Here is an 18,782-nt window from a genome sequence, read left to right on the forward strand (position 1 = left end):
TTTTGTGGTATTTATTACAACTGTAGTTCAAATAAATTCATTTACATGAATGATACATTAAAAGATATATGTAAGTTATGCAATAACATTACAATTTAAAAAGTTTGCGAGAGTGCAACATAATGTAATTGCTAATGCATGTTATGAATCATGTATTTAAAGCAAATAAAGACTCTGGCCCTCATTTATCAAACAAGCGTAAGACAGAAAGTGAGCATAAAGTGGGTGTACGATAATTTCTACTAGGGTACGATCAGATCTCACGTCTGCTCTCAGCTCGTGTATGCAAATTTGAGTCAGCGTGAAGTCCACACGTCTGAGTCGGAGAATTGATCTAAGACTATTGTATCGATGCCTGGAGCTGATAAAACTGTTTTGTTTTTTATTGGTGACAAAGCAAAACATGTTTAGGCTACATCATTTATCATTAAAACATAATTTAAAATAAGTACACCCTGTGACCGTGAAATTCTTTCAACAGAATACTAGCCAAGGCTATTAAATGTTTTTGTCTTCTGCAAATAAGCGTTATCCAGCTCAGACACCGGAGCGTCAGTGTCTCCTTCACCACCGGTGGTGCCCGAATAGAAACATTTCTAAGCAGCGCTGCCACACACTCATCTAACTAGGCCATCATAATATATAATAACAATATTTGGATATTTTATAGAATGTTAGGCTTCATATATCACAATGTATAAATGATTTACTCAAACCTCACCGGGAGTTTAATGGTCCGCTACTCTGCTGACAGCACCACTGATTTTCTTCCTTTTCACTTTTTATGCTGCCAAACAAAACCAGTTTGTTCTGTTGCAGCTGTTGGACGTCAGCATTTCCCTTTCTGACTCTGAGAAGGCATGAAATTAAAGCTTACTTTAAAACATTGTTTACCTCCTTCAACTATAATATAATTAGAACTATAAGTAGCCTACTTTTATTTCATAAGCGTCCGTCGCTGCGTATTTCTGTAATATGCCCATTTCGCTACTGATGATATTTGTAATGGTGCACTTTGCAAATAAAGCTGACTTTAGGGGGGGGAAATCCTCTTTTTGGCCGTATTGCGCCCTTTGGTGTCGTAAACTCTCGAGGAGAGCTTTCTGAATCAGGTATATATTAGGGCGTGGTATTTAAATTACGAATGTTTCGAGCCGCCACATTTATCAACAGCCGATCATTCTTAAGCTGTGATTGGCGAGATACGATCGTTTGATAAATCACACATGAACCGAGTCTCAAGACAAAATATACGCTCAGATCTGCGCTGGTTTCTATGCTCGTTGGATAAATGAGGGCCTCTATCTCTATATGTTTATGATGTAAAATCAAATGGAGCTAAACAAAACACAACACCTTTAAGTGAATAGTGGCTACATAACTGTTTAAGCAAATAAACATGATGATGAATGTACCCTATAAGCACCTTAATGTGGTGGGTGCATCATCAGGAAATGCTTGTACTTATATGAAGTTATTTATCTTTCAAATGAATGAAATGTAATTTAAAAAAATCCTTGCATTCAACCTTAGATCACTGTTGCCATGACAGAAAAGATTACATAAGGTAATTGAATTATTTTCTTGGCCTTCACTGATGCTGAAGGAAAACTTTTTATTGTGTTTATGAAGAAGAAGATAAAAATTGGTAGATTGGTAACAAGCGAGACGTTGAGTGTGAACCAGGGGCGGGCCTGGGGTGAGCACAGATCATACAAGTCATCATGGTTCATGACTGAGTGTGATACTAAGAGGGAGCATGGAAAATTACCACACAGCAAATTAACTCGGCAGAGTGTGATTAAAAATAATTTTTGTGAAACTAATTTGCACTTACTGTAGCATAAAATTAAGGTTGCGTTGGAACAGTTGGTTCAATTTTCAGAGGACCATCAGGACTTTTGAAAATTTAATGAGGATCCAAATTGCCTCTTTCTCTCCCGTTCACATCATGTATTTGTGACAACCCAATGCTGTCTCTGTCTGTTAAAGACCAAAAAGCCATACAGCAGAAGCATATTAATATTCACTATCGAGCACAGGTGGGTCGGGCAGGCAGAATTTGGGAAATTTCTTTGGTTTATAGTAGCTTGCATCAATGGCCCATATTCTGCCCATAAAATCAGTTTTTTTATTTGACTGCAGTGAAAAATATGCAGAGATGAGAGGCAGAGGTGTAAATACAGTGCAGGCAGTGTGAGGGGGGCTGTAGAGAGAGCGGACCCTCCCACAATGTTTTGGGCGGAGAGCAGGTCCGTAGTGATTCAGATTGCCACTTCAGTCTGATTTTTGACCTCATGTTGAATTTAAGCAGCTACAATAAACTTTTAACTGGTTATTAGTTTAATATTGATGCCTTTATATGTCCAACGCAAGCAAACAAGACCATCAGCAAGAATATTGATCTTTTCTATATAGTTTTCCACAAAATCATACCAGTTCACCAAACCCTCCTTTGGCTCAGACTGTAGCAGGGCCTCCAGCAGCTACCAGCCCGCTGTAAAAAGATTAAGATCTGGCTTCGTTGCAGCCTTTGACGTGGACCTTCGATGTGCCTCTCCCCTGACCCGCAGCAGAGTTTTGCCCCACCACTCCGCCTTCTTCCTGGTACCCAACACAAAAACACACAGAGCCAGAACCAGGACCTGTCAGGCAGACTGCTGCAATAAAATGGTTTTCATTTAGTTTGGTGAAGTGCAGAATATGACAATTATATGCTTATTTTTACATAATCTATAGAAAACTGTTCATGAATAATTTCTTGTTTTCTTTGGTATTTTTTGTCATATACAGATATTCCCAGATTGTTATGGGTAATATGTATGTTTATGCTGTCAAATGTCAAGTCTCTCTTTGATCATGTGACAAGAAGATGTGAAATACGCTAGCTAGCTTCAGTGCAAAATCTTTAACAACTGACAAGCTGAGTACATCTGCAACCAGAGTGAGCATTCCTGTCTCTCAAACATTATATATCTAATAGTGTGTGTGTGTGTGTGTGTGTGTGTGTTTCTAGGAACGCATCACTAGGGCACATCATAAAAGTGTGTACTATGCCACTTAGCAGAGGAGTGCATCAGATGAAAATAATTGAAAAAAGTGATTAAAAAATGCCACAATGTTGCTCTGATCACTCTCTGTTAGGGGGCAAAGGTTACAGGTCATCAAAGGGTTAAATGGATTACCTTTCAACTCTTGATTCCAGTTTTGAAGTCAAATCACTGCATCATCCTTCCCACTCAATTAATCTTTTTAAATGTTCAGATGGCATTTCAGGGGGTAAAGGTGTAAAATCCATATCAAAAGTAATTAAATGTTAATGAATATTCATGCAAGAGGCCATAAAAATATGGCCCTTGGCAGTATAATTCTCAGCCATTACAGTTTAAGTTTTTTTAGGGGGAAACACTCTGTAACTTCAGTTTTGGTGAAACAGGCACTTAGTGTGTGTGTGCTGTACCTTTCCCTCATGTAGCTGACACAGAGATTGGCCTACTTGAAGGGGAGAGAGTGGATCTTTATGAGCTCCTCATGATAAGGCAGGGAGACATTAGGGTGACGGGTGTTCTAACCCGTCCTCCTCATGGTCATTGTGTGGAAGAGAAATGCTAGAAGATGACAGCCGAGAGAGCAAGCAGATTATAATCATCCTTTACCTCTGCATGGCCTCCATTCAGCAGAGCGGCTCTTTTCTTGTCCTCTGCAGACATCCATGGTCTGTCTGAAATGACAGAATAAGAGACCATGACTGACTTTGATTTGTTGGAGGTGACATGTCTGCTGGCCTGAGTACTGTCTCAGTCCATATATACTGAAGTAAAGAGAAATCACCGGTGATTTTGCCCCCTGGTTGTGTCGATATAGCTTAGCTCAGACCTCTAAAACGCCACTCAAATCTCAGATTTGTTCTGCGATTCAAATAGATCTTGTGTCTGCAGCCAACTGATGCACATTCCATCTGGTTGGATGAACAATTGACCTATAAAAGCTTCGTAGACTTCAGGGTTGTCGTGATATATTGATGACAACAGTGGTAGTTTAAAAATAAAATATAATTTTAATAATGATATTATAGGAGAATAGAGCTGGTGCTGGTGTCAAAGGGGGTCAGTTGAGGTTATTCAGGAATCCGATCAGGCTGTCTCCTAGGGGCCTCCCATTGGAGGTTTTCCGGGCACGTCCAACTGGTAAGAGGCCCAGAACACACTGGAGTATTACACCTCATCTCGCCTGGGAATTTTCAGGGTCCCTGAGGAAGAGCTGGAAAACGGAGCCACCCAACCCCGGATTAGTGGAGGGAGGATGGATGGATGGATGGATGGATGGATGGATGGATGGATGGTTGGATGGAAAATATGTAAAAAGAATCAAGCACTTATTAAATAACTTATGTTACTTCTATTTGTACACTTTTGTACAGTTAGGGTTGCAGACTCTCTGTCCTCCTCCCTGACAAAACAGTAGTAGACGTTGCAATAATTTCATTATCATATCTTGAGTCCATGATAATCATGTTGTAAAAAGCTTTTTATCATGACAGCCTTAGGCGGCATTCAGAAAGAAAACTTTCAACATACCATGAAAAAAACTCCATTTATGTATAATAGATACATAAAATGGCAACAAACTTGGCTGAGATTGATACTCTTAGTTTCAACCAACCACTGAGGAAAATATCCGATTATTAAATGCTCTAATATGTCTTTCTGCTATTTATTATAAAATGCAGCTGATTAGAATTGTGAGAGTGAACAACAGTTCACAGTAAAGTCGTGGCCCTGTAAAAACCAAAACAATGAGCTGAAAGACACTGTAAGTCCCGTAGAGTTACGGGAAACATCAGTACAAACAACTCCTTTCACATAAAAGTAAAAGCTGATTGAAAGTAACTTAGGGGCGATTATTGTTAGATCAGTCGCCTACTGATAAGAAGGTCAGTGGTTCAATCCCTGACCATGGCAGTCTACATGTCGAAGTATCCTTGAGCAAGATATTGAACCCCGATTGCCTGGGGCGTCTCTAGGATTTTGACACATTTTTTAGACATAGAGACATTCTCCATATACCCTACAGGTACCTGCTCTTCTGGAGTGAATTGAATTAAGGCATTTCTTGGTTACCAGTTAATACTAAATAGGTTAGCAATTTTCACAAACTTCCCTCAATAGCCCAGGCACAAAAATGCCCCATTCATCATGTTGAACATACCAACCGCAACCATTCAGCAACAGTAAACATTGAGATGTTTAATGAACCATGCGTTTTACTTCAAACATTTGTCTTGTACAGTATATCTGTCTTAACTTGCTTCACATTTGACTTTACATCTTGTTTTTCTTTTTCTTTCTTCAGTCATCATGTAAAATTAGGTCTCTGCACTGTCTTTGTTCTTCTCTTGTTTGTAACTTTTTACTTTCACTCTACACTTTCTACCTTTCTTCATTCTCAGTTGCTATCTGTTTCTTCCTCCCATTACCACAGATCATCAAATGAATTATCCATTTTGAATTTAGTTTGCACCCATGTACTGACATTAGCTAGCTAGGTAACAACACGTTGTTTTTTCATTTTACACATTAGCAGCTACAGTAAAAGAGGCAGGCTGTGCAGGATCCCTGTCTGCTAGCTAGCTGCTATATCGTGCATGAAAAAGAAAATAAATAAGATGGTTCGATGTTATAGCCTAACATTAACTTTAGCTACTTTCCCCTCTAGATTCATAGATTGTGTACCTAAAAATAATTAAGCTTGGGCTTCTTCTAGAGTCTAGAATCCCAGGCTTAATTATTTTTAGGTACACAATTCTCACACACTACAATTGCATTTACAGACAGATGCTAATAATAAAATATTGTTTTTTCCCATGTAATATCAACTAGCTGCTAGCTAGCTAACGTTAGCTACTTCCCTAGTAGTTCCAGCTGCAACACTCTTTTCGAAATTATACATACATAATTTGCATTACATAGTTTACATAATTTCTTTTTTTTAAATGATATTATTTATTATATTTCTATTCCCATTACCTCTTTGATTGCTGACCACCTTTGGGTGGAAAAACATGGAAATCTTTTTTTATGACATGATATCTTGTTACATTTCAGCTGAAGAGCTTGCTGTTGTCAAGCGCGCCTGCTGCCTGACGCCGCTGTTTTGGGTGAATGACGTCACGTTGGACCTGGAGGTGTTAACCACTTGTGTGCCAAAGCCAAAGTAGTGGCTTTTTAAAAAAAAAAATTAATTGTTACTCAAACCTGTCCAAAAACACTGTTTTATCGAATCATCAACATAAGATAACCGTAATGTCCACCAGAGTGCCTGCATTTTCTTCTTTTGAGTTCACTGTTTACCCATTGCAAGAGAACCGGCGTATTTAGGGACACCAACAACTCCTGTTATTCTGTTTTTTATAAGATAACCGTAGTTTGAGGATGTGATCTTAAAAAAATAAAAATAAATGTAAAAATTAATATTCAGGGCTAATTAAAAAAACATCCGGGGCTTTAGCCACTGCAAATTGCTCCCGATGCTGCGTTCATCGGTGTGTTAATGAATTCCCAATGGTGGTGAGTTGCACCGTTTAGGATAGCCTCAGCCACCAGTATGAATGTGTGTATGAATGGGTGAATGAGTGTAGTGTGTTGTGCATAGCGCTTTGGATAAAAGCGCTACATAAGTGCACTCCATTTACCATTTAACTTAAAACTGTATTAGTGTTACTGATTGGTTCCCAAAAAGAAATCGGCTGACATGAACACAATGTTATGCTTGATGAATGAAGTGAAACATAGTTCATATTCAGTCCAATCACCAGGCTAGTGTCCATGTAGAAGCGCTAAGCCAAACCACAAGTTTCAGTGTTTTTGGATAGAAAGTCATGCCACAGCTGACGCATGCATTTTGTTATTAACTGCATGGGGTTTTTTTTTCAAATCTTTACAGAATATGTAACTTCTGAGGTGAAACACATGAAATAGTTCAAGGTGAGAGCAGCGAAATTTAAAAAAATACTGCACTGATCTGAATTCAGGCTGTAATCAAGTCATCTCTTACTCATAGCTGAAAATCTTGCAGCAGGATCCGAAAGCGCTGATTCCAGATCTGTGGTTGCGGGTAACCTTGTACCTACAGTAAGTGAGCCACAGGAGGGCATGTTTCTGCCTCAGGCTGGACACCTGTAGTTAAAAGGGCTGTCTTAAAGCGATGGATATGAAAGGCCTGAGCTTCGACGAGAAAGTGTAAAAGCAACTGTGTCAGAGGGAGCAGACTGCAAGGAAGGAAGGTGGCTCCGGAAAAATCATTTGGAGTTCAACAGATACGTCATAAATGTTGTACTGTGTTCTGAGAATGTTCAAGTTCAAACTGTACTTGGTGTTATTTCTTGAATTTAAGTCGCAGATTTTGAAAAATATACTTACAACCTGACAGTGGAGAGTATGTATGTCAAATAAATATGCATGCACTTATCTCAAATGCCCCCCACTTAACCCCTTAACGCCTGAATTGATATAGCTGTATATAAAAAAATGTTTTATGTGTGTTTTTGCCTTTAAGTAGATGGTAAATAATGTTGAGATTATTAATTTCACTTTTGCACAAAAAATAAATAGAAATTTTGGTATGTTGCAAATTTGCGACAACAGGCATAATGGTCAATTTGGGGTCAATTTGGTATGTTGCAAATTTGCTACAGCAGGCATAATGGTCAATAATAGGATAACAATAACACAGTAATATAACAGTGAAAAAACAATGTTTTATTTATTCACCCTCGTTTATTTATATAAACCTGCAACAGCAGGTATTCAACCGGCATTGGGGGAATGCAGACGCTATCTCGGCTGGTTGACTGAGTCAAACGGTTTGTCGCATATTTGCGACAGCAGGCGTTAAGGGGTTAACTTTTGCAAGGGAAGAAAATAAGTTCTCTATCTACACAGAGGTTATTAGTTATGATCTCTACATAAAAAAACACTTGTTTGTATGTCATTATCTGTGTATTTTAGAAAGGGAAAAACATCTTGTGGCTGACTGAAAGTGCAATAAAAAAAATGCATCAGCATCCACCGAAGAATACAAATTTTTGCAAAGTACCGTCTTCCCCTAGAAACCACAATCCAGAATGTATCATACAATTATTATACTTAAATCTTATTTTCTTAAACAATATGTTAAGTTTTCTTCATTAGCACTGAAAGAACACTCATAAATGTGATCAAACTTCCACAGAAATGTGGTGGATGTGTATTTTTCACAAGTTCTACGGTTTGACTAGATAAAGTTATATATTTGGTCTGCTACTGTGTGCTGAATCTCAAAATGATCCCCCTTAAAGTAACATGCTGTGTGCTTATGGTCAGCAGCCTATTTAATACAGTTTTTCTTCATAAAAGTTGAGGTGCATTACACGGTGACCTGTGTCACATCTCAAGCTCTCTCACCCAGTAAGAGCGGTACAGCAGTGTGTAGCCTTCATGTGGAAATGACATTCACTAACATTGATGAAAAAATGCAAATAAATCAGAACAATGCTCAGGAAATTGTTGTGGCCCGCTATAGTCTCATGTGCTGCACTAACGTCACATTTCAAGCTACTGAAAGTAAATTTACACTATTAATTTATTCATTTACTCCATGTCCTAGTGGAAAGCCCTCTTGACTGTGAAAAATGTTATGTGAGGTGTTTGCTCACATTTAGTTCTCAAAGTGCATAAGATTGTTGCACTTCACTTAAAAAATGTACTAAGCCCTCTGATCCCCTAGATGGTTATTTTTATTATTTGCTAATACTCAAGAGTCAAGATTACATTTTTTGTATTTGGCAACTGTTGAGATATGCAATTTACACTGCATTTTAGATTTATAATTGATTTTTATTTTGTTGTATTTTTTTTGTTATTTATACAGACTAAAAAAAATATATTTTCTATATATTTTTCAGTATTTTGTAATATTGTCATTTCGCCTTCCCCTATGTTGGAGTGAATGCAAGTACTTCATAGTTTGCCTCTTATTCCACCATTCACAAACCGACCATACGAGGAACTGGCCTCACTATCGGGAGCAACTTGGGGTTCAGAGTCTTGCTCAAGGACACTTCAACACGTGGACAGGAGGGGCCTCAGAGCTACAGGCATGGCTGATCTCAACTTGTGCTCCTTCTCTCCTCTGTGACTAAGTCTCTTCCACCCAAAGTTAATTTTTAATGACACACTTTGTTATGTGGGTCCATAGGGGGCCCTTAGTGGCTGTGCTTTAATAAAGAGAGTCTCAGTGCTTGCTCCCTTCTGAGAAGGCTTCATTAAAACCGGTGACGGAAAAAAAAAAAAGAGGTCTTTGAAGTTCTAGATTTGAGCCTTTATCTAAACTTTATGTATCTCTTTCCATCTGTCTGTCTGGTACTTTATGACTTTATTTCATTTTTACATCACTGGCAGCAATAAACAAATATGATATATTGAAGGACAGATGATGTGACCCCCTGAGGGCCACTTCATAACTGTAGTGGAGTGTGTGTGTGTGTGTGTGTGTGTGTGTGTGTGTGTGTGTGTGTGTGTGTGTGTGTGTGTGTGTGTGTGTGTGTGTGTGTTATGTGGGTCCATAGGGAACAGGGATTGGGGAAGAAAGAGAAAGAATACATTCACCATCCATCTTCATCTATAATCCTTATTGTCATTTTATGAGTCTTCAGCTTCCCTATCTATATCTCTCAGAGACAAAACCAGTAGACGCATGGCAAAGCTTTTGAAGCTGAACTCCAATAGAAATGGTTTAATAACAAAGGCAGAATTATACAAAGTGCGTATACAAACTACAATTCCCCAGTTCAGCGTAGGTATATACGTATATAACAGTTGACATCCAATGTGGCCTGAACACACATTTTTCAAACCTTAGTCTGAAAAGAAAAGCCATATAAAAGTATGTTAGTGGTACTCAGACTCAGACTATGTGCAATGCATGGTTTGTTAGTATTTAGTGGATAAACTATATTACTATGTTTTATTCTTTATCAGGTGGTCCATGGCCAATCCAACATGCTACTGAAGCTCTTGTGGTTGGTTGGTCTATTTTATCTTTTTTAACAATTTTATTGATTGTTTTATACTAGTATCTTCTATACTTATAAGAAAAAGTCCAGTGGGTGCCACAAAGTTCGCAACAAATCATACGCAAAAGGCATTACCAGCAATCAGCTAGGCTAAACTGATGTGAACACATTTTGGTCTTTGTCAAAGCTAGAAGTATACATCCATGGAAATGTTTTGACTCATTTATGAACTGAAATGTCTGCAGTTTATTCAATACCCGATTGGTTATGACCCACTTAAATTATGCACAATACGAGATGAATAAATGAGCCGATCACGCGGAACAACACAAGTCTGTGGTTTTAACTTTTCTGCACATGGGAGTAAGCAGTTAGAGATAGATGGTGACCCTAGATTTGGGTCAAAAAATAAACTACATGTACAGGGATTTAGCTAGTGGTAACCAGAAAGACCGAGTCAACCAATTAAGCTGAAAAGAATATTAAAACAATTTATGAAATGATCGCTGGCTGCTTCACCGTCTTGCGATTTCAGCAGAATAAGGAAAATAGCAGTGCAGCTGTAATTACCAACCAAATGTACTGATAAATATAGATTCAAGTTCAAGCATTTCCCATAATTTGGCAGACTCATAATCAACCATCGAGCACATGCTATTTGAGATTCAACTCTTTTAGTATTTTGATGCAAGATAATTGCTAATGTGCTGGTGCTAATGGAGATCCATTAAATAAATAAGTAATTTGATTCCACTATAGAGGGTATGGTAATTGTCTCCAGAGAACATGACGACTGCATGAAGATTTCAGAAGCAGGCTAAGTGAACCCTCCAAGACCTGCAAGAAGTTCATTGTGTGCTGCTATGGAAACAAGTGGGCTTCAGTCTCAGTTAGTGGGGGTAAGGCATCCTCACTGTTTTACATGAAGTGAAAAGGCAAAATGCCAGTTGAAAGCCAAACTATCCTCAGCATCACAGCCACAGTTGACCAGTCTGACATGTTTATCTGCGAGCACAAAACCTCGTCTGTTATCCTTTAGCTCCAGGTCAGTGTAAGCTACGATTAAGGTACCAGTACTGAATGTAGTTTGTTCACTATAGATAAAGGTTCGTCTTCAGCTGGGTAGCTCACAATATTAGATACAGGTTGCAGTACCTGTTTTAATGATGTAGAGAGAACTTTGAAGTTGAGTGGAGTTGCTAGTAATTGTTCTCTATTGCTGTGAAGACTTGTACTTCAGCTCGCTGCCAAAATGAACACCTGGCTGCGGGCTTGTTGCTATAATAACCGTGGGGGAAGAAAAGACTGCAGCTGTGCTATAGTTGTATTTAGCCCATAAATTAATAAATATCTTCTACAGGCTACAACTGCCTTTAATTGCAGAAATTGATTAGACATTTTATCGGATGTGTCTCCTTCCTCTTCTCCCATCTGTGAAAAGATGTAATTTTCTTTTCCCACACTTCTCCATCATGAAAATAATTACAGAACAGAGTGATGAGAAAACTAAATGAATGCTATCAGTAAGCTGGGGGAGAAAATGTCATTATTTGAGGATTGGACAACTGAATAGTCTGATTGAACTATAGTACAGGGGGTTAGTTAATGGTGGTAAGAAGGTGGCAATGATGGCACGTTTGAGCAAAGTTTGCACAATTCTTTATTATAATCGGCCTCTTGGAAGACTCTTTATAAACTCATGTATTTTTTCTGCATGATATGCAATTACAGCACAATTAAGGAAACAAGAGAGGTTATTTTAGATGATAATAACAAAGCCATATCATATTTCTATGGTTTGGACACATGGTGAATAACATTTAAAGAAAAATTAGAAATATAAATCATAAGCATGGGCATAAATTTTACTGGTTGAATATTTTAATGCTGGGAATGAGACCTCTTACACAACTTTATCTTCTACACAGGAATTCTGCAGAAGGATGTTCTTAAATGTGTGCCTAAAGGAGACAAGGTATGCTCATTTTCAGGGCCATACTTTCGGCTCTCACTTGAACATGTTTATATACTTTATTCTTCAATAATAATAGCTCATTGTTGCTGCATCTCTATCTGAACTCTATTCAGCCTCTTTCTGAGAAGCTCAGTTTGCGCACCTGTCTCATCTGCTCCGATTGGTCAGCATTTCTGTGCTTTTGCCGTCTCTGCACCGCCCGTCAGTGCAGCCAGGGCAGCCGGGGGAATAACTGTATAGCAACAGCACTTTCTGCCGTGAAAAGTTAACAATAAAATGACAAAATCAAATAAGTTCCAGCAGGAATGTGATCCAAAATTGGGTAGAAATTAACATCGGCATCCAAGATTACAGGTTTCCCTGAAGTTAGCATGTAGCTACATGTAGTAGTAATGTTTGACACTTTGGCCACAGTCAAAAGAACACCTGACATTGTAACATTATATATATATGACAGAAAATAAGGAAACACAAAATAGGTCCCCTTTGGTACATATTTTAGGTATTTTCAATCCATGCTAATTTATACTTCTGGTATAGTTACAGGTTACTTTTGATAAAAGTCATATTATGCTGTTATATTGTTGATTTAACAGTGTAAAACTTTTCAGTGTAAGTTTACAGTTAACTGGAAGCAGCTTTGCCTGCAAAGTACAGTATTTTTGAAAGTTTTTTTTATAGTTTTTAAGAAATTCAGTGTTTTGCTAGCAATTAATTTGCAATATATTACTGTATTCTTGTAAATTTACAACAAAAATACTGTTCAGTTTTGTCAGTAAATTACTGAATATTTACAGTACACAGTAAAACACTTTAAGAGAATGTTGTTATTATTTACAGGAATTTACTGTAAATTTACACTAAATTGCTGTAATCACATATTTTTTCTCCTAGATTGCATTGCAATATACAGTATGATAGTGTATAAAATCAGTACAGTAGAATACTGTTCAGATTTCACTGTAAATCATTTAAGGTTCACAGTGTACCTTCAGGCATTTAGAATTAGTTCCACCTCAAACAGATATAACAGTAAAGTACCATTTACATGTTAATGCATCAATAATAATGTTTATGTAATATGATTGAACACTGACAGGTGTAAATGATGACATAAATATATTCATAATATATTTCTCTTTGTAACCATTAACCCGGATGTTGTTGTCCGCTAGGGGGACACAGGGCAAAGCGCTCAAAATAAAGACGTAAAGAGACTAGAGATAATTCACCACAAGAGCTTGAATCTCACATTTAATTTGGTTTAATAAGCCAACAGTGTTTGTGTTTACAAATTGAATGCTTACTTTGAAAGTAATGTAGAGGTAATCAGAGTGTTTTACTGTAGCCTATTGTGTTACATGTATTTTTGAATGATTGGAAAAAATGCTGTCTGTTATAAATATTCATTGAGATTTTTCATCTCCTCATTTTTAGTTTTCACAGTGTTCAATGACGATGTCGATTAACATGTTCAGAAGAATAAATGCACTTTATTAACATCAGTATGAAGCGTGGACTTAATGACTGACAGGGTTCTGACAAGTGAATAATTTGAAGACCATGAGTACATTTTTATGATTGAGTACTTCTAAAGTGTAATATCTCTACGCTCTAGTAACTGCTTTGAATACTTAGTCCATCACTGCTGGACATGCATGTCCAAGAATAATTGCTAGTTGGCTTTTGAACTTCACTTAAAGAGCACAAGAAAAGGCTGGCAGAAAAAAGTAATTTCATCATGATTTTCCAGGTAGTTGCACTTCCGAGGATGAAATCCAATTAGCCATCTTCTAAGAAGCTATTAAAAATGGCAAAAACATGGATGCATTTATGTCAATTATGCTAAAGAATTTCAATTACGCTACAGAAGACTTTCATTCTTAACTCTTCATCTTTTATACAGTCGATTTATTACTGCTTTTTCATGAATATAAGGAGTATGTTATAGCAGATAAGATCAGTGGTAAGTAATGGTTTAACAGGGAGACATCTGAGTGATACTTGTAACAGACGTTGTGTGTCTCACTGCAGCGACAGCATACACTCCATTCATTTCATGTGATTTTGCACTCCCCCCTCGCAGGAAGGGAAGAGCTGATTGCAGTGTTCACCCTGTCTTTTTCAATAAGCCCGGCACTGTCGGCTCCTCTTTGACTCAAACTCATGTGTGGAGTGACTGTCAACCCGCCATGGCCCATTCACTCCAGCACACACCACATCCAAACTCCCTATGCTCTGTCTGCACCACAGCTCCTCCCCAGCTCACTCTCGGCTCACAGTCACGTTCTGCGGCTTTGAACTTGAATTTAGCTCACCTCCAGTCTCTACCCCACAGCCCCTTTCCACTTTCCCCATCCCCACTCTCCTCCCAATCTTATAACGCTCCCCTCCTTCCCTCCAGCTCCACTTGGGGCTACATGATAACACACTTTGGAGGGAACCGCTTTCCCCCAGAGGAGCCCAAACTGTGAGCATATTCACTCCATCATAACAGCACTGTAGCAAAACTGCTGTCACGCCGCGTTTGCCATGCTAATGTGGCTCCAGGCGCCACTAGCCTGCCCTTAAAATACTGTGATGGAGGTGTGTGGAGTGTTTTGTGGGTGATGGAGGGCTGGGGGTGTTGCTTGGAGAGGTTAAATAGCACAATGCGGGGCTTCTGGAGCGAGGCAGTTAACGTAAGGAGGATGGGTTGGAGAGAAGCTGTGAAGATAGTTCACATCAAGGGAGCAGTTCTCTTATAGCGGAGAGCAGTTTAATTCCCAGCAAGGTAAACACTGCTCGATGCATGGCAAAATGTGAAAACACTTGCTCTAGCTCCTCCTATTCTCCCCAGTCTACCCTTTGAGAGAGGAGAGAGAGAGAGAGAGAGAGAGAGAGAGAGAGAGAGAGAGAGAGAGAGAGAGAGAGAGAGAGAGAGAGAGAGAGAGAGGAGGCTTCAAAGGGTTCGATTGACACCTGGCAACGCTTTGAACTATGTCCTTGGACTGTCATATGGAAAGACAGACACTCCCTTTAATCACCCACTTACAAACATCATGTATCAGGACGGATATACTACCATAGTACCAACATCTCAGCACTGCCTCATTCTTAGTCTGTCACACACACACACACACACACACACACACACAGTATCCTCTGCTGCAGCTACAGTGAGGGATCGATGGGAGTAACAAGGATCTTACCGTCCTCCAAATGAGCAATAATTTCCTACTGGCGACACGTTGCAGTTGTCTGTAGAATCATTGCGACACCAAGGAGGACAATCAGCCAATTACAAATACAATTTTTCCAGGTTACATCAGGCTCACATTTCTTTTAAGACACAGGTGAGACACATGTAGCCAAATCCTCCCATGCGTGTTTGTTTCATCTTTGATGTTTCATAAAACTCAGGCGTGGCTCAGTATATGTCAAATGGATAGAAGCCACTTTGTTTCTTATGGAGTTCACCTGCACTGTATGGAGTTATTTTCTTTTCCCTTTAATCAGGACTATGAATCAATTATGAAAAGACTCCAGCAAAGGAAAAATCTCTTTCTTTGTACCCTTTTTTTTGTATGAATTAGATAGCCTTGTTATCTTTGGAATGGCTGTGGCTCAGGTCTTGGAGCAAGTCGTCCTTTGATCACAAGGTTGGTAATCCCTATAAACAGATATCTACATATGAATGAAGAATATGAAAGCAATGGGACAGAGGAAGTCTTGGCCATTATCCGGATATCCGATATCTACACCAGAACCCCAGAAATATTGGTCCTTGCCCCCAGCAGCTAAATCGTTGACAGACTGATAACTGATGGGTCGCAAGATTGCAAAGTTGGCAGTCCCCTCCTACTGCTGCATGTAGAAGTGTCCTTGAGCAAGACACCGAACACCAATTTGGTGCCAGTGGGCAGGCTAGTTCCTTGCACGGCACCTCCACCAGAATCGGTGTATAGATGTGTCCGTGAACTACTGAATGAGAAGTAAATTTTCAAGCAATCTGTCGGTAAGTTACAACTTTAACCAAAAAAGTAGGATGTTGTAAAAAACGTAATAAAAGAACGAATGCAATGGTTTGCAATTGCTTTGTTTGACCTACATTCAATTGAATACTGTACAAAGACAATATCTTTAATGTCCAAACTTATGAACTTGTTTTTTTTGTAAATATATACAGTAATTCCAAATTTGATGCATTCTGTTTCTCACAGTGTCCCAACTCTTTTTGAATTGGGGTTGTAGAAGGGCGCCATATGAATGCAGTCCATTTACAATCTTCTTTACTGGAGTGGTATCTTTTAATCCTTACTTCTTTTATGATATCTTAAATAGCGCTGGATGAAATTATTCTTCAGGTAATGCTTATGTTCAGTCCAGATTTTTTTTTTAATTAAAAAGCTTTCTTAAGTTCAACCACCACTCCCAGATTGCCCTTGTCTTCCTGTGTGCTCTTTCTCCAAGAACCCCGAACCACCCTGCCATTAATTATTTGTAACACCAAAGCATTTAACAAATCAGTCAATCCATCTCTTTCAGAAGTCACATCCAAACCATTCACACCAATTCATCAGGAGATACTAATTGAGAAATGGGCTCAAAGTGATACTAAAGGAACATTTTCTTCATTATGTTGCAGGACAGGAAAAAACTAAGAAATATTTGAGGGGTCTTACAGAGCTAGTCATGCCAAGAGCTAGATACAGGTGGTGGAGAAAGAGTAAAGAAAGACAGCTGAAGAACTGGATAGATGTGATGTGGATTTGCTGCTGAGCAAACCAGGAGTTTTGTCGCATAAATTTGGCAGTGAAATGACAGCTGACAGCAGCAGTAAAAGAGACAGTTTGAAAGTTTGACAGCAACAAGACATTTAGATTATAGGGGTTGTGGTTCAGTAAAAGAGGCCCCAACCCATCTTAAATTTAATCTACTCACCAACATCAACTCTTCTGCATTGCCACACTGCAAGTGAAATCTTTAAAGCCAGTGCCGTCTTTTTCTGCAAATAATTTTATTTTCAACAAGACTGTCGCAATGTGTGGCCCAGTTCATTGTCATGCCTGTTGATAACTTACTTCTTTGTCCGCATGTTGAGGTTTTCCACTTCCCATGTGCCATCTGTGTGTTTGCGTGATGTACAAGTAAAACCAGAAGCAGGTCAGGAGTGAAATCAACCATCAGGTTGTTGGTGTGATGGAAAAAAAGAGGATTGTTAATTCATATCATTGATGAATAAGTGATTGTCTCCATCGTTGGGGGCCAGGCTTAAAGGCACGGGGCATATGGGGAATGAGGAGGGGCACAGATGCTCCTCGAGGCCAGAGGGCTGATAGGCAAACTTAAGAGTGACACAGAGAGGTGGGGCGAGCATGAGAGAGAAAGATAGCAAATGAAGAAAAGGCAGGGAGAAAAGAAAGACATGCTTACCCTGCCTCGAAAGCCAACTCTGGTCCCAGTGTGCTGAAATAACCCCCTAACTCGGTCCCCGAACCCAGCATCTGAAGTGCCAGAACACCGCAGGCGCCTGAAAAGATGTTGCTTCAGGAAGTCTGCCTCTGAGCATTAGGTCTTGTCCTACTCTGACCTCCAACAAAAGTAAATAGCTGAAACAGGAAAACTTCTGCACCCGAGCAAGTGACACGACAGACCACACAGGAGTAAACAGAAAAAATCTACAAGAACAAACATGCAACACGGATACAAAATAAATCTATCTATCCCTTTAAAAACTTTTACAATCACACACATGCAGCAGCCATGCACACACGCACACACGCGCACACGCACACAAATGTACACATGGTGCAGAGCTACCCCTGGAGCATTGGGAGGATCTCAGCTCCATCTACTGGTGGCATCATGAATAAGCTCCACTATGGCTGAGAGGAAATAAACACCAACTCAGTTCCCTAAAATCATTTTCCCTACCGTCTTTGCCAAGCTTCCCTCTTTCCATTTACACCTCCTTCAAGCCAAGAAACTAATCTGACATGATTAGTTACACTTTGCCAGTGCAGCAGTACGGTATCTTTTATCATCCATAAAGACCGTCTTTTATATCAAAGGAGGTAGAAGAGTTTCAAATCAGATTTGATCCAAAATTTGATATCAGGCAGTGCACATGGGGATGCCTATTTATAAAAGATGATTGAAAAACACAAAATGCCCCCCAAAAAATGAGTCATACTTTTTGTGTAAAAGAGTGGTAAACTTGGGTGGCACAGTGATGCAGAAGAGGGTTCTGGGTTTGAATCTTCTTTGGACCTATCTGCACTGAGTCTGCATATTCTGCTCATCCTACTTTTCATTTTGTTTGGTTTCTTCTTCCTGTAGTCCTTTGCATGTGTCAACCCTGTGACAGTCAGGTGACCTGTCTCAGTACCCCACCTCTCACAGAAGGACAGCTGGGAGTGGTTCTGTACTCTCTGGATCAGATTCTGATGCGTACAATTGGCACTGTGTCCCTATAATATAAAATACTAATCAATCACAAACATAAATCGATAAAATGAAAGCTTCAAGCAGTGATGAACGGGTACTCACACCTTCCAGGGCCCAGTCGAAGCAGCTGTGCATTTCCATGCACGTCAGACAATGCTTGAGTTAGACATTATTTTAAAGTGCATGCTGCTGGAAATGTATTCCGAATGTTGTACCGCTTGCTGTGTCCACAAGTGTCTATGACAAATAGAGCATGAGTTATTAGAGCAACAGTTGGCAAATAAGTTTTTGTCATATTTTTTTATGCTGTCACTATGTCCTGACAGT

The 18,782-nt window shown here is 39.1% G+C and overlaps 1 protein-coding gene across 1 annotated transcript in view; it reads right to left on the reverse strand.

The window, feature by feature from the left end:
- Positions 1–18,235, reverse strand: part of il1rapl1a (interleukin 1 receptor accessory protein-like 1a) — a 332,191-nt gene extending 313,956 nt beyond the window's left edge. The window contains exons 1-2 of the mRNA XM_059342254.1: positions 18,202–18,235; positions 3,657–3,721 (exon numbers count right to left, since the gene is read on the reverse strand). The gene's annotated coding sequence lies outside the window, so the exon portion shown is untranslated. The remainder of the gene's footprint in view (positions 1–3,656; positions 3,722–18,201) is intronic.
- Between the last annotated feature and the right edge of the window lie 547 nt (positions 18,236–18,782).

This window comes from Centropristis striata, chromosome 10, assembly GCF_030273125.1.
Source record: "Centropristis striata isolate RG_2023a ecotype Rhode Island chromosome 10, C.striata_1.0, whole genome shotgun sequence".
NCBI classification, from domain to species: Eukaryota; Metazoa; Chordata; class Actinopteri; order Perciformes; family Serranidae; genus Centropristis; species Centropristis striata.